This window comes from Pogona vitticeps, chromosome 8 (assembly GCF_051106095.1).
Source record: "Pogona vitticeps strain Pit_001003342236 chromosome 8, PviZW2.1, whole genome shotgun sequence".
Taxonomy (NCBI): Eukaryota; Metazoa; Chordata; class Lepidosauria; order Squamata; family Agamidae; genus Pogona; species Pogona vitticeps.
In genome coordinates, this window is record NC_135790.1 from 15,774,806 (window position 1) to 15,792,063 (window position 17,258).

At 42.8% G+C, this 17,258-nt stretch overlaps 1 protein-coding gene across 2 annotated transcripts in view; it reads left to right on the forward strand.

Annotated features, from left to right (window-relative positions):
• The first annotated feature begins 9,084 nt into the window (after positions 1-9,084).
• The window catches only part of TMEM218 (transmembrane protein 218), a 28,620-nt gene continuing 20,446 nt past the window's right edge, over positions 9,085-17,258 (forward strand). The window contains exons 1-2 of one of the 2 annotated variants that reach the window (XM_020814074.3): positions 9,085-9,218; positions 9,859-9,930. The gene's annotated coding sequence lies outside the window, so the exon portion shown is untranslated. Of the gene's footprint in view, positions 9,395-9,858; positions 9,931-17,258 lie in introns of both variants that reach the window. The other variant, XM_020814073.3, reaches the window with a different exon arrangement.

Sequence of the window (17,258 nt, forward strand, 5' to 3'; positions counted from 1 at the left end):
AGATGTTCTTGGACTTCAACTCCCAGAAATCCTGGCCAGCAGAGGTGGTGGTAAAGGCTTCTGGGAGTTGTAGTCCAAGAACATCTGGAGGCCCAAGGTTGGGGACCACTGCAGTACAGTACTTTGATTTCGGCACAGGCTTGAAAAGAAAAGCAGATTTTTTTAAAAATACCCTTGCTATGCAGATGACTGTTACAGGGGTAACCAAGTACAGAAAAAGGAAGCAGGATTTGCTGTTCTTCGACATATTAACGCTGTGATTAAATCATATGAAAAGGTTTATGTGTGGAATAGCACGGAGCAGCAGCTGTGAAATACACTTTTAAGAAACAAACACATATATGTCATGTTAATATTGTATTCTTCTTCTTTTTTAGAATTGGCACACCATCTTCTATTTTTTGTCACCACAGTGGCTCTATTTAGATGCAATAGCAGCTGCTCCTGTTTCAAGAAAAGCTCCTTAGTTTTAAATCTTGCTTTTTTGGGGGGGAAATTGCTCCATAGCTATCTTACAAATATATCAAAAATGGGGAACGGAGTAGAATTTCACAATAAGGATAGCATCAGATCAAGTTGCTTAGGGTAGTTCTTCCAGGTTCTCAGTGCTTTCTGACATTGAGAATGCATAAGACAGGTAAAGCGGCCAGTCACGCATCACCAAAAATGGCAATAAATGAAGACATGCCAGTTTTGTGTAGCATTTGCACAGACTAATTGAGACATCCAGTTGCATATCTAGGCATAACTGCTATCATTTAAGCCAAAACACACAAAAATTCCACGGTAGTGGAGAATCATAGAATCATAGAGTTGGAAGAGACCACAGGGCCCATCGAGTCCAACCCCCTGCCATGCAGGAACTCCGTCAAAGCACTCCCAACAGATGGCCATCCAGCCTCTGCTTAAAAATCTCCAAAGAAGGAGACTCCACCACACTCCGAGGCAGCAGATTCCACTGCCGACCAGCTCTGACTGTCAGGAAGTTCTTCCTGAGATTCAGGTGGAATCTCTTTTCCTGTAGTTTGAAACCATTGCTCCTTGTAGTGTCTGGAGCCATGGGAAACAAACCTGTCCTTTCCTCGACATGACATCCCTTCAAATATTTAAACATGGCTATCATGTCCCCTCTTAGCCTTCTTTTCTAAGGCTAAACATTCCTGCTCCCTAAGCCCCTATTCGTAGGACATGGCTTCCAGACCTTTCACCATTTTGGTCGCCCTCCTCTGGACATGTTCCAGGTTGTCAAAATCCTTCTTGAATTGAGGTGCCCAGAACTGGACACAATACTCCAGGTGAGGTCTGACCAAAGCAGAATAGAGTGGTACTATCACTTCCCTTGATCTAGACACTATACTCCTATTGATGCAACCAAGAATTGCATTGGCTTTCTTGGCAGCTGCATCACACTGCTGACTCGTGCTCAGTTTGTGGTCTACCAAGACTCCTAGATCCCTTGCACAGGTACTGTTGTCTAGCCAGGTGTCTTCCATCCTATATCTGTGCAGTTCATTTTTTTCTGCCTAGCTGTAGGACCTTACATTTCTCCCTGTTGAAATTCATTTTTTTAGTTTCGGCCCAGGACTCTAGTCTGTCAAGGTCATTTTTGAATTTTAATCCTGTCCTCTGGGGAATTAGCAACCGCTCCCAATTTGATATCATCTGCAAATTTAATCATCATAATCTCTATTCCTTCATCCAAGTCATTAATAAAGATACTGAATAGCACAGGGCCTAGAACAGAACCCTGAAGCACCCCACTAGTTACCTCTCTCAGGGGTGAAGAGAAGCCATTGGTGGGTACCCTTTGAGAAGATAAGACTGAGATCATCTCTGTGCCAGCTTAGTGTGGTACTCAGAGTCATCATTTCAAACCTCTAATCTGCTAGCTTTTATGTTGAAGTTACATATCAATAGTGAGCATCTGGGCAGCACAGTGAGCTGACACACAACTTCTGGGGGAGGTTGGAGTCTGAAAGGACAAATCTGCTCACCTCCACTTCAAACCTTTGGCTTTCTCTTGTCAGGCTCTGCCTTCTTCAAACCCCACTTGGAACAGCCCACGTTTCAATGAAAGGATTGCAGTATTCTCCGTAAAATAGGACACAGCCATCCTACAATATGGAGGAAAGATAACATAGGACATTAGCTATGTGAATATTTGCATCCATACACACATATACATTTAACAACCATCACATGGAGGGAAATTTCTGCATCAGAAGAGATTCTACAAGAAGAGAATGGAATCCTATTTCAGTGGAAAGTGAATGTTATGCAGTGACGTCACTGAATTAGTCAACTGTGCTGTTGGCTGCAGTTTCAGCCTTAATGCAAATCTGGGATCTACTGTATATGTATTCTACTGGCTGCCAAAGTCATTGCATAGTGATGCACAACTATGCTGGTGAGGACTTTCACTCCATTTCAGTTTTATTGGCTTCAGGCTTGGGTGTTCAAAATATAGTGACCTAATGTCAGGAAATCCACAAAGCTTCATTTTGCAACAGGCCTTTAAAAAAAAAAAAAGAAACATGGGGAGTACTGTATATTCAACGGGGAGATTCAGTGCCTGTGTAAACTTGGAAAAGGTCAAAATAATTTTTCATGTCTACCAAGGAAAGCCTTATTCTTGAAGCTGTCGAAATATTAGCATTTAGTAGGAACGAGATACCGCAGGGCATTTTTTTAAAAAATGGAGTTCTGGCAGATCCACCCAGTAGGAACTATAAATTGTTCTCCGCTAATGGGTTGTTTGGCAGCTTAAGATGAAATGAATTTCATAGACTGGGAAGGAGCCAGAATTCAACCTCATTGTACTGAGGCAGCAGCCGCGACAGTGCTGGAATGCACATGACACAGCAGCTTTAGCTTGGTCAACATCAGGATGAGAGGCCACCTAGAAGTCTTAGCGCATTGAGAGAGAATGCACTGATTTCTTTCTTGCTTGATAGATCAATTGATCTTATAGCCCACCCATCTAATGGCGATCTACTACTCTGGGTGACTTACAAAAGAACATCATCATAGACATCCTTCAGTCTTGAGAGACTATGGTAACGTGCTCTGTATGGAGGACTTCGACGCTGTGTATGCGAAGCTGGAGCACAAAGTCTGGGTAAAATAATAATGAGGATAGGCTGTTACCCAAGCAGCAAATCCCCCCTCTCCACATCGCTGAAATAGTCCAATGGAAAGGCAAGAGCCAATACAACTGGTTCCAGTGATGTCACAGGAGTTGCCAGAACAACACGAACTGCCTCCGGGACTCCGGCTCTGGATTTTGCCTCGAGGTTAACTCCTGAAGCCCACAAGGCAGTGGAGGTTTGGAATTGGAGTTTTCCTTCTCCTAGATGGGCTGCCTTCCCTGCTGATGCGCCCCACCTACCCGGACTGCTCCCTCGCCGCATGGGTGATGGCGGCGCCTCCTCCTTCTCCTCACGGCATGGGGGTTTGGGATCAGAGTTTTTCTTCTCTAGATGGGCTGCCTTCCCAGGCTAACAAGCCCCACCTACCCGGGTGAATAATAATACATGCCTACTTGAAAAGCTTCACTATTCAGATCATTACAGCTTGCTGTTCTGTGTCCAGGCAGTTGTCTAAACCGGATGGGAGTCTAAAAGAGGGAAAGAAAATCCTGGGCACATGTTTGACTTAGAGCAAAGGAAAAACATTAAGCCAAACACATCCAAGCTTGGCTTCTGCATCGCAGGGTTGACAAGCATGTAGTCCCACAGATGTTGATGGACTGCAGCTCCCATCATCTAGCCAGCACAGCAACTGGTTAGAAATGCTGGGAGAAGCAGTCCAGCAAAATCTGCAGCAGAGGTGGGGGAACTATCTTTCTGAATGATAATGCTTAGAATAACCCAGTCAGGGTGGTGTTTTCAGAGTGTCACGCACACCCCAAAATAAAATTTCCCATCTGATTGGAAGGAGCACACATGCTCCATCTCCTCCCGCAAAGCACAGCACAAATTAAGGTCTAAAAAGACAATTGAGTGAAGCAGTTAGCAACCTAGCTCACTCCATGTGAAGCTGAAGTTAGAGAGACGTTAAAGCAAACTCAAAAGTTGCTCCAGTAGCAACCCCAGACTGAGGTTAGATAGCATTTCAGGGTCATCTAGGAGGGCAGCATTGTGGGAATCAACATCTAGTATTTTAGTGGTCACCAATTCTGATGATACAGTGTGGACCACAGTTCTGCCAGGAGTTCTGGCTTAAATTCAGTCACACAGTATATTCAGGATGCAGAGTCAGTGACAGATGGCTCTTCTTATTTAAGAGTTTTCAGGTGTCTGGGGATCTTTAGGGGACATTTCTCAGGGCAGTGTTGAGAATGCCAAGAGACCTTTGGGTAGTGTGGGTGGCATATGAAATAAATAAATAAATAAATAAATACATAAATAAATACATAAATTTTTGGTTAAATATGTATTCTCAGGACATAAGCAGAGTTATTTATCTGGCAGCATAACATGACATGGTACAATACATAGCATAGAAAAAAGTGATCTGACTTAACAGCAGATGAAATGTCCCTTTTTACACATGATTTACCAGTATATACATTCTTGGGGCCAATTAGAAAATACTTTACTTCATTTTCTACTTACATAGAGTTACATCATTTTTTACAGCTGTACAACATCCTTAACCTTGGTAAGGTAAAGGTTCCCCTTGACATTTAGTCCAGTTGTGTCCAACTCTAGGGTGCGGTGCTCATCCCCGTTTCCAAGCTGGAGACCATTTCCATGGTCACGTGGCCAGCGTGACTAGACACGGAACACCATTACCTTCCCACTGTGGTGGTACCTATTTATCTACTTGCATTTCCATGCTTTTGAACTGCTAGGTTGGCAGGATTAACCTTGGTACCCACCTACCCACCCCTGAATACACTTAGCACAGTATATGAGTCAGGTAAAATCAGCCATTTTACTTTCAGCTATACAACATTTATATTTAATACATTTTAAGACCAAAATCTCAACAGGCAGATTCTTCAGCCACTCTGAGTCCTTCTTCAAATTCTCCATGAAGATGGGGATCTGGATTTCAGGATCATGATGAGGCTTCAATGTTGTTGTTGTTTAGTCGTTAAGTCATGTCCGACTCTTCGTGACCCCATGGACCAGAGCACGCCAAGCCCTCCTGTCTTCAACTGCCTCCTGGAGTTGGGTTAAATTCATGTTGGCAGCTTCGATGACACTGTCCATCCATCTCGTCCTCTGTTGTCCCCTTCTCCTCTTGCCTTCACACTTTCCCAACATCAGAGTCTTTTCCAGGGAGTCTTCTCATGGATGGCCAAAATATTGGAGCCTCAGCTTCAGGATCCAGTGAGCACTCGGGGTTGATTTCCTTCAGAATGGCTAGGTTTGTTCTCTTTGCAGTCCAGGGGACTCTCAAGAGTGTCCTCCAGCACCACAATTCAAAAGCATCAATTCTTCGGCGGTCACCCTTCTTTATGGTCCACCTCTCACTTCCATACATCACTACTGGAAAAACCATAGCTTTGACTATGCGGACCTTTGTCAGCAAGGTGAGGTCTCTGCTTTTTAAGATGCTGTCAAGGTTTATCATTGCTTTCCTTCCAAGAAGCAGGCGTCTTAACTTGGATTACTGTGATGTTGAAAAGGTCTGCCTTGGATTCGCATTGAAATCATAGAGTGGAGGGGTGTGGCCAGAAGGTGATTTTTGTTATACAAACTAGAGTATCAGCAGTCTGTCTTTTGTCATAAGGAGAGGGTGAAACCAAAAACTTTATTTAATCTTGTTTCAGAAAGTGGCCAGTCAGATGCCTATAAGAAGCCCAATTGTGGCACGACGACAATAACTCTCCTCCCAGTATTGGCAGGCAGTGCAGCATGGCCTCTCCCAATTTGAAGGGACACTTGTTCAGCAGGCTGAGGCAAAGAGGCAGTCCCGAAACCAGCAAAATCAGGGAGCTGAGCAGGGGACAGATTGTATTTGTCTGCAGTGTGGAAGGGATTGTCACTCTCGTATTGGCCTTCTCAGCCACTATAGATGCTGTTCCAAGACAGTGCACATTAGCATAGTCTCTCAAGACTGAAGGATGCCTACACACACAGAACTGTATTGGTTCTCAGCAATGTTCAGACACTTCTTTTATGTGGGAGAGTGCTGGGGGTGACCAACGAACTGTTCTCCACAGCTGCCTCAGGACAGCCATGGTGCTCTGAGAAGCTGCCATTATGGGTATCTTTCCTGTGGCACCTTTTTCTGCAATTCCTGGGTCATCAACATCATCCCTTTATGGTTGTAGTATGAAGGAGAAAGATAATGGGGACAGAATCCCCTGTGCAACTCTAGAGCAATGCAGAGAAGGAGGATACAGTTGCCGGCCTACTTCCAGAAAACGCAGCTGTCTGGGACACATCTTCATGCAAGACAGGGACCCTCATAGCAAAGGCACTTGAAGAAAGTGGTGGCATAGATGAGTCTAATCCTATGGTGAAAGAAGGGTGCCGAAATGACAACATGGCTGTTTTTTGTGAGGATTATGAGTTTTCAACCCCTGCCTGACACCGCGTGGCATGATTGTTGTTGATGCATGTGTATATATGCTGTTGGAGGGGGGAAGATAGTTTAAGAAACTCTGTGGCCAAAATCCTCGGAGTAGTAAATTGAACTAGGCCCATTGAATCAATGAGGAATTAATGAGTCAACTCATCTGTAAGTTCCATCGATTCAAAGAACACCTATTCTACTGTGATTATGCTAAAGTAAGTCACAGTTTGAGTAGGCCCTTTTGAATCAATGGAGGAGCTGACTCACTAAACCCTCATTGATTCAATGGGCCTACTCTAGAGCAATTCAATACGCTAAGCAACAGGATTTTGGTCTATATGTGGAGAATTACAAGAGATCTGGTGAGGAGCACAAGAATGGATGGCAGTGTGCTTCTTACCTCACGTAGTGGAAAAGCTTGGCTCAACCTTGTTTAGAGGCACACTGCCTCTAATCTGGGACTTAGTACCAGACCAATGTTTTAATCAGGCTGGGCTTCCTGGGTCCATGTGCCAGAACTTTCTGATTAGCAAGGAGGACAACAACATCTGTTCTCAAGCTTTCTTGTTCTATCAGAAGATAGACACAATTCTCACCAAGAGTCAGATTCGGAAGGGGGTGTCAAATGTTTAAATTTAAAGAGTAACATCTCACCTTGTAGTAACCCGTACTAGAAATAACTACATATTAGAACTTGGATAATGAAATAAACAATAACAATTGCCTTTATTAAAATATAATACATTCCAGAAGTACAAAAGGTGGATTGCAAAATGACATAATTACAAAAAAATCAAAATATTATCATAAATGACAACAAAATTAGAACTACTATAAATTTAATTTATGATTCTAATTTACATAATTTGACCTTAATTGCCAAATTAAACATTGATGTTTGTACACTCTTTGACCTTTTACCATTTCTGAGGTTTTTTGGGGGGGATCCTCCTAGTAATAAACAACATTCTGCTTGGAGGTATCAATTTTATATTTAATAGGCAGTTGAGATCTATTAGTCTTACAAAAGGCACTGTCCTAGTGTAACTGCTAACATTGGTCTCTTGCTATGGGTCAGTACTGATATCAGCATTTTTGGACTTCATTGCAAGTGTGGCAATGGCCATGGGGCAGATGAGCACCATCAGCATGCATACTGTATTTACATGCCTCATTCTGTCATTATGTATGACCATCATTGTAACAGTGATTAAAAAACACAAATTCATGGAGGACAAAATTCTGTCTCTAAGCCATCCCCAGGAGTTTATATAGGACTGCAGAGTGCAGTCAAATCTGAAATCATTCAACATCTTCCAGCACTAATTAAGGACAAAACTGTGGTTATCTAGATTGCAGTCCCATAGCAAACCTGAAATCAGGCCGGATGGAGAGGACAGGTGGCAAATTTCTCACAAGACATTAAAAGTATTCCTATATAAGATCTTTTGTTAATATTTAAAATACTGCAGTCATGAGAACTATGGGAGATTGTTTTCATCTAGTATGAATAATGAAAAAAAGATGTTATTACCAGAGAGGAAAAAGTGATTACAGGATCAAAATTGATCAGAAACTTTCATCCAGTGAAGCAGACAGTTACATTCAAAAACCCCATAATTTGCCCTGCTCATCGTTTTATTGAGTTTAGATAAAAGAACAGATATTTCATCACTGTAATAATGAAAACAATCTTTCAGTAATAATGCATAACAACACGGGAGGCAGTGGAAGACAGGAGGGCCTGGTGTGCTCTCGTCCATGGGGTCACGAAGAGTCTGACATGGCTTAACAACTAAACAAAAATAATAATACGTAATTTAGACTGCCATAAGACACCACAAGGAATCAAAATGACTTGTGATTAGACACATACAGAATTGGGATTGTGGCACAATTTACTATTCTTGCTGACCTAGGCCACTGAGTCTAAGGCAGGTTCAGGGAGGGTCTAAATAATAAAATAGGAATAGCAGTAAAAATAACTGCCTTATTGGGGTCAGAAAACTCTTTGTTGCTTTCTGATGCTTCAGGGACCTTTGTTCTGTTGTTTTGATTTGGTTGGATTAGGTCTTCTTTTCCATTTTTAGCCCATCCCTAGGGCTAGGTAATTGATACTAAGATCTGCATATATTTAAATGAAATTAACATACACTTTATTGTTTTATTTCTTGCACGTGTATGGCAAATGTGCTAAGCAAATAAGGGCAAGAAGCCTGAGTTTAGGCAACAACTCTCATTAAAGACAGAAAAAAAATAAATAACGCCCTTAGAGGGAGGACAGAGGGGGAAAACAATCCACACATCCTCCACGTTCAGAAAAGGAATTTAAAAACAAAATCATCCACAGAGGAAACGGGAGGGATGCAATGACGTCAGAAAGAATGGATGGGGAGGATTGGTGCAGAACCGTCCCACCCGTGAACCAATCAGCGGATGCGGTTCCGAAGAGGCGGTGCTTGCTAGGCTCGGCTTTAGGGTTGCCCATAGTAACTGCCAATCCGGTTAAAGAAAGGAGATGAAAGAAGAATGCTTATTGGATTCTGTGGGCCATTGCGAAATGAAAAACTTGCTGTGATTGGATGAAATGGCCGGAGAGTCGGGGCAGTGATTGAACTTCACTTTTTGTCCGAGGGAAAATGGGCTCCGAGGCAGTTTTGGGTTCTCCTTGTGTATAGATATAGCAGGTATGGGCTTCTCACGAGGAGGAGGAGGGGGATGATTTTTTCCCTTTGCCCTATGGCGGCCCCTGTCGCCTCTTTGCACCCCCACAGTCCTTGCTGCTGTAATCGAAAGATTACTTTCGACTTGGAAAGTGTTTCACTCTCCTACGGTGGCCTCTCTCACACAACAGCCTTGCGAGGTAGGCTCCTCTTCCTTCTCTCTGCAGAAGATTTGCTGGTTACGTGCTTGCCCATTAGGCGGAACTATATGATAGGCAAGGAGTCAACTGGGGAAGATTGGCATTTCCTTGTTAAAAGGCATTACATCTGCCTTGTTCTATTCTTCTACCTTTAGTTTTTTTTATAAGATCATTTGGGCAACTCCTGTTTAAAGAAGGCAGGAAAAAAGAGGTGATAACCTCCTCAAGTAAACAGATAAAATAGCTCCACCTCCTTCATACAAGTGTTAAAAGCATCGAAGTCATTTACAGGCATGGTGGGGGTTCCTTTTCAGCTTAACTTTGCAGGATTGTTGTGAGAAAGAGCATCGGGTTACATGAATTGTATATCACCCAAAGCTCTTTGGAGGAAGGGCGCAGAAAATTGAAATGCAGAAATAAAGCAAAATTTCAAATTTGTTGATTTTTCTTCTTTTGCTCCCTAGCTTGTCATGCAGCTTTGAAAAACACAGGTGCCTTGCCAGAGGTGGGACAAAAAGTGACAGACCTCCTGTGAGGTAAGTGTGTATTTTTGCTTTACAGATTTAAAATGAAGTATGTTAGGTCAGATTAAAGATCGCATCATGTCATGCAGTGGCTAGCCAGATGCTTCTGAGGATAAGGCTTATGAATACTGGTCATAATGGCTCTATATTATTCTCAGTACTGGAGGCAGTTTGCCTCTAAAGAGCAGCTACTTCAGAAAACAAGTAGGGTTTGAGTTTCCTACAGGCACCTCATTGGCTGCTGTACAAAATGTTGGTTATTGATTGGTTTGAGCAATCCTTAATGGCTGTTTTTATATACACCAACAAGTAGAACATAAAAACAGTAACCTTCTTTGTATTACCGTTGCATCTGTCTCCAGCATACTGCTTCTTAACAGGATTTTTCTCTCATAGCTCATAGCACTTGATAGACCAGTTCTTTTCCATTAGTTCCTCAGTCTTTTCCCAAAGGACATACTATGACCCAACAGACAAATGTGACGTGCAGATGGAAGGGACAAGATTACAGCTGGAGGTTGATAAACAAATAGTCAAGGAATACCTTATTAATTGAATGAGTTCAAAATCCAGGGCTGGATGAACTGCATCCAAGAGCATTGAAGGAACTGGCTGAAGAGCTCTCAGAACCACTGTCCATTATTTTCATGAAATCATGGGAAATGGATAAGGTGCCCAACAACTGGAGGAGAGCTAATGTCCCTATCTACAAAAAAGGCAAAAAGGAGTAGCCTGGGAACTACGGACCAGTCAGCCTGACGTCAATCCCAGGGAAAATTTTGGAACAGATTATAAAGCAGTCACTATGCAGACACCCTTCTTCATGGATTGCTGCCTTGTCGTGGCGAAGGGGCTTGAGTAACTCAGAGAAACTATGGGCTATGCCGTGCAGGGACACCCAAGACGGACAGGCCATAGTGGAGAGTTCCGACTAAACGCAATCCACCTGGAGTAGGAAATGGCAAGCCACTCCAGTATCTTTGCCAAGAACGCCCCATGATCAGAAACAAAAGGCTAAAAGATATGACGCTGGAAGATGGGCCCCTCAGGTCGGAAGGCGTCCAGCATGCTACTGAGGAAGAGCGGAGGACAAGTACAAGTAGCTCCAGAGCTAATGAAGTGGTTGGGCCAAAGCCGAAAGGACGCTCAGCTGTGGACGTGCCTGAAAGTGAAAGGAAAGTCCGATGCTGCAAAGAAAAATACTGCATAGGAACCTGGAATGTAAGATCTATGAACATTGGGAAGCTGGAGGTGGTCAAACAGGAGATGGCAAGAATAAACATTGACATCCTGGGCATCAGTGAACTAAAATGGACAGGAATGGGCGAATTCAGCTCAGATGATTATCATATCTACTATTGTGGACAAGAATCCCGTAGAAGGAATGGAGTAGCCCTCATAGTCAACAAAAGAGTGGGAAAAGCTGTAATGGGATACAATCTCAAAAATGATAGAATGATGTCAATACGAATCCAAGGCAGACCTTTCAACATCACAATAATCCAAGTTTATGCACCAACCAGCATTGCTGAGGAGACTGAAATTGAACAATTCTATGAAGATTTACAACACCTTCTAGAACTGACACCAAAGAAAGATGTTCTTCTCGTTCTAGGGGACTGGAATGCTAAAGTAGGGAGCCAAGAGATAAAAGGAACAACAGGGAAGTTTGGCCTTGGAGTTCAGAACGAAGCAGGACAAAGGCTAATAGAGTTTTGTCAAGAGAATAATCTGGTCATCACAAACACTCTTTTCCAACAACACAAGAGGCGACTCTATACATGGAAATCACCAGATGGGCAATATCGAAATCAGATTGATTATATTCTCTGCAGCCAAAGATGGAGAAGCTCTATACAGTCAGCAAAAACAAGACCTGGAGCTGACTGCGGTTCTGATCATCAGCTTCTCATAGCAAAATTCAAGCTTAGACTGAAGAGATTAGGAAAAACCACTGGGCCACTCAGGTATAATCTAAACCAAATCCCCTATGAATACACAGTGGAAGTAAAGAACAGATTTAAGGAACTAGATTTGGTGGACAGAGTGCCTGAAGAACTTTGGATAGAGGCTCGTAACATTGTCCAGGAGGCAGCAACGAAAACCATCCCAAAGAAAAGGAAATGCAAGAAAGCAAAGTGGCTGTCCAACGAGGCCTTAGAAATAGCAGAGAGGAGAAGGGAAGCAAAATGCAAGGGAGATAGGGAAAGTTACAGAAACTTGAATGCAGACTTCCAAAGAATAGCAAGGAGAGACAAGAGGGCCTTCTTAAATGAACAATGCAAAGAAATAGAGGAAGATAACAGAAAAGGAAAGACCAGAGATCTGTTCAGGAAAATTGGACATATTAGAGGAACATTTTGCGCAAAGATGAACATGATAAAAGACAAAAATGGGAGGGACCTAACAGAAGCAGAAGACGTCAAGAAGAGGTGGCAAGAATACACAGAGGAATTATATCAGAAAGATGTGGATATCCCGGACAACCCAGACAATGTAGTTGCTGACCTTGAGCCAGACATCCTGGAGAGCGAAGTCAAGTGGGCCTTAGAAAGCCTGGCTAACAACAAGGCCAGTGGAGGTGATGGCATTCCAGTTGAACTATTTAAAATCTTGAAAGATGATGCTGTTAAGGTGCTACATTCAATATGCCAGCAAGTTTGGAAAACTCAACAGTGGCCAGAGGATTGGAAAAGATCAGTCTACATCCCAATCCCAAAGAAAGGCAGTGCCAAAGAATGCTCCAACTACCGTACAATTGCACTCATTTCGCACGCTAGCAAGGTTATGCTCAAAATCCTACAAGGTAGGCTTCAGCAGTATGTGGACCGAGAACTCCCAGAAGTACAAGCTGGATTCCGAAGAGGCAGAGGAACTCGAGACCAAATTGCTAACTTGCGCTGGATTATGGAGAAAGCCAGAGAGTTCCAGAAAAATATCTACTTCTGCTTCATTGACTATGCCAAAGCATAGCACAGCAAACTATGGCAAGTTCTTAAAGAAATGGGAGTGCCTGACCACTTTATCTGTCTCCTGAGAAACCTATATGTGGGACAGGAAGCAACAGTTAGAACTGGTCATGGAACAACTGAGTGGTTCAAAATTGGGAAAGGAGTACGGCAAGGCTGTATATTGTCCCCCAGCTTATTTAACTTATATGCAGAATACATCATGCGGAAGGCTGGACTGGAAGAAACCCAAGCCGGAATTAAGATTGCCGGAAGAAATATCAACAACCTCCGATATGCAGATGATACCACTCTGATGGCAGAAAGTGAGGAGGAATTAAAGAACCTTGTAATGAGAGTGAAAGAGGAGAGTGCAAAAAACGGTCTGAAACTCAACATCAAAAAAACTAAGATCATGGCCACTGGTCCCATCACCTCCTGGGAAATAGAAGGGGAAGATATGGAGGCAGTGTCAAATTTTATCTTCCTGGGCTCCATGATCACTGCAGATGGAGACAGCAGCCCTGAAATTAAAAGGCGCCTTCTTCTTGGGAGGAAAGCGATGACAAATCTGGACAGCATCTTGAAAAGCAGAGACATCACCTTGCCAACAAAAGTCCGAATAGTCAAAGCTATGGTTTTTCCTGTCGTGATGTATGGAAGTGAGAGCTGGACCATAAAGAAAGCAGACCGCCGAAGAATTGATGCCTTTGAATTGTGGTGCTGGAGGAGGCTCTTGAGAATCCCCTGGACTGCAAGGAGAACAAACCTATCAGTTCTAAAGGAAATCAACCCTGAGTGCTCACTGGAAGGACAGATCCTGAAGCTGAGGCTCCAGTACTTTGGCCATCTAATGAGAAGAAAAGACTCCCTGGAAAAGACCCTGATGTTGGGAAAGTGTGATGGCAAGAGGAGAAGGGGACGACCGAGGATGAGATGGCTGGACAGTGTCTGCGAAGCAACCAACATGAACCTGACACAACTCCGGGAGGCAGTAGAAGACAGGAGGGCCTGGCGTGCTCTGGTCCATGGGGTCACGAAGAGTCGGACACGACTAAACGACTAAACACAACACATGCAGACACCTAGAAAACAAAGCAGTAAAAACTAGAAGCCAACACGGATTTGTCAAGAACAAATTCTGTCAGACTAATCTGATCTCATTTTTTGATTGGGAAACCTCCCTGATATACAGAGGGCATGCTGCTGTTGTTGGTTAGTCATTAAGTCATGTCCAACTCTTCATGACTCCATGGACCAGAGCACACCAGGCCCTCCTGTCTTCCACTGCCTCCTGGAGTTTGGTCAAATTCATGTTGGTAGCTTTGATAACTCTGTCTAGCCATCTCGTCCTCTGTCGTCCCCTTCTCCTCTTGCCTTCACACTTTCCCAACGTCATGGTCTTTTCCAGGAAATCTTCTCTTCTTATGAGATGGCCAAAGTATTGAAACCTCACTTTCAGGATCTGTCCTTCCAGTGAACACTCAAGGTTGATTTCCTTCAGAATGGGCATGTCTGATCTCCTTGCAGTCCAGGGGACTCTCAAGAGTCTCCTCCAGCACCACAATTCAAAAGCATCAATTATTTGGCAGTCAGCCTTCTTTATGGTCCAGCTCTCACTTCCATACATCGCTACTGGAAAAACCATAGCTTTGAGTATGCGGACCTTTGTCGGCAAGGTGATGTCTCTGCTTTTTAAGATGCTGTCGAGGTTTGTCATCGCTTTCCTTCCAAGAAGCAGGCGTCTTTTAATTTCATGGCTGCTGTCACCATCTGCAGTGATCATGGAACCCAAGAAAGGAAAATCTGTCATTGGCTCCATATCTTCCCCTTCTATTTGCCAGGAGGTGATGGGACTGGTGGCCATGATCTTAGTTTTTTTGATGTTGAGCTTGAGACCATTTTTTGCGCTCTCCTCTTTCACCCTCATTACGAGGTTCTTTAATTCCTCCTCACTTTCTGCCATCAGAGTGGTATCATCTGCATATCTGAGGCTGTTGATATTTCTTCTGGCAATCTTAATTCCGGCTTGGGATTCATCCAGTCCAGCCTTTCTCATGATGTTTTTTGCATATAAGTTAAATAAGCAGAGAGACAATATACAGCCTTGTCGTACTCCTTTCCCAATTTTGAACCAATCAATTGTTCCGTATCCAGTTCTAACTGTTGCTCCCTGTCCCACATATAGATTTCTTAGAAGATAGATAAGGTGGTCAGGCACTCCCATTTCTTTAAGAACTTGCCGTAGTTTCCTGTGGTCCACACAGTCAAAGGCTTTTGCGTAGCCAATGAAGCAGAAGTAGATGTTTTTCTGGAACTCTCTGGCTGGAGGGAATGCTGTAGACATAGTGTATCTTGACTTCAACAAAGCTTTTTACAAAGTTCCCCGTGATATTCTGATTAGCAAGTTAAGTAGGTGTGGGCTGGATAGAACAATTGTCAGGTGGATACACAGTTGGCTACAGAATCATACTCAGATGGTGATGATTGATGGCTCCTTCTCCAACTGAGATGAGGTAACAAGTGGGGTACCCCAGGGCTCAATACTATTCAGTATTTTTATTAATAACCCAGAGCAAGAGATACAGGGAATGCTAATCAAATTTGTGGATGACACAAGATTTAGTGGATTAGCTAATACTCTGGAAAACAGAAGAAAAAATCAAAATGATCTAGATAGGCTTGAGCACTGGGCTGAAACCAGAATGAAATTCAACAGGTATAAGCACAAAGTACTCCACCTAGAGGGGGAAAAAAACAAACACACAGTTACAAGATGGGGGATACCTGACTCGGCAATATTGTGACTGAGAAGGATCTTGGAGTCATTGTAGATTATAAACTGAATACGAGCCAATAGTATGATGTAGCTACAAAAAAGGCGAATGGTATTTTAGGCTGTATTAACAGAAGTACAGTGGTGCCTCGCATAACGTTTTTAATTGGTTAAAAAAAAAACCTTATGCGAAAAAAACTTTATGCGAAACACCATTTCCCATAGGAATGCATTGGAAACCGGTTAATCCGTTCCAATAGGCACGGATTGCCGTCCTTAAGCGAAAAAACCCATAGGAAACATTGTTAAACGATACAATGTTTCCTCCATTGGAATGTATTGAAGCCGACTCAATACATTTCAATGGCTTTGCAAAGTCAATTTTTGCAAATTTAAGTGTGTCATAAAGGGGTCAAAAATGGTTTTAAATGCTTGGATTAGCTTCTGCACCCTCTAAAACGGATGCAAAAGTTAATTTGGCTTTGATCTGACTTTTCGTTAATTTATGGTGAATTTTTTCCCCCCAACTTTTGACAGCTGTCAAAATCTGACAGCTCCATTGTTTACTATGGGGGAGAAAAAAATTCACAAAAAATTAACGAAAAGTCAGATCAATGCCAAATTAAGTATGCACACATTTTAGAAGGTGTACTAACGATTCCAAGCATTTAAAACCGTTTTTCAACATGTTAAGACACTTTTGTAATTGAACAAATGAACATTGTTAAGTGAAGCAGGGGACCTAAAACCAAAAACGTTAAGCGAAGCATGGTCCCAAAATCGCTATGTGAAAATCGCCCATAGGGAAAAACGTTATACGAAGCACAATCTGACTCTGAAAAAATAAACGTTAAGCGAAAAAAACGTTAAACGAAGCAAATGTTATGCGAGGCACCACTGTATAGTCTCCAAATTCCGTGAGGTACTAGTTCTCTCACTTATTAGGCCTCATCTTGAGTACTGTGTCCAGTTCTGGACACTGCACTTCAAGAAAGATGCCAACAAATTGGAACACGTTCAGAGGAGGACAACAAGGATGATTAGAGGCCTGGAAACCAAGCCTATGAGGAAAGAGTGAAAAACTGGACATCTTTAATCTCAAGAAAAGAAGATGGGACATCTGATAGTACTTTTCAAATACTTGAAAGGCTGTCATACAGAGGAGAGGCAGGATCTGTTCTCAGTCATCCCAGAGTGCAGGACATGCAACAATGGGCTCAAGTTATAGGAAGGTAGATTGCAGCTGAATATCAGGAAAAATGTCCAGTTAGAGCAGTATGGCAGTGGAACCACTTACCTAGAAAGGTGGTGAGTGCTCCAAGACTGGAGGCATTCAAGAGAAATTTAGACAACCACCTGGCAGATAGTCTTTGATTTGTATTCCTGCTCCTTATTGGACCATTCCAACTTCATGATTCTATGATTCTATGAGTTTCTGTCATCCTCTGAAGTTATCTGAACTCAGGAAATATAAACTCATCTTGAGGCAGTAAGTTCATAATTTACAGTGGTTCATTATACTGTATGTGATAATACTGTTCCACTTCTACTGCCAGTCACTCACACTGGGTGACACATTCTAGTTTAAGGGGACATAAGAAAAGCATCTTTGTATA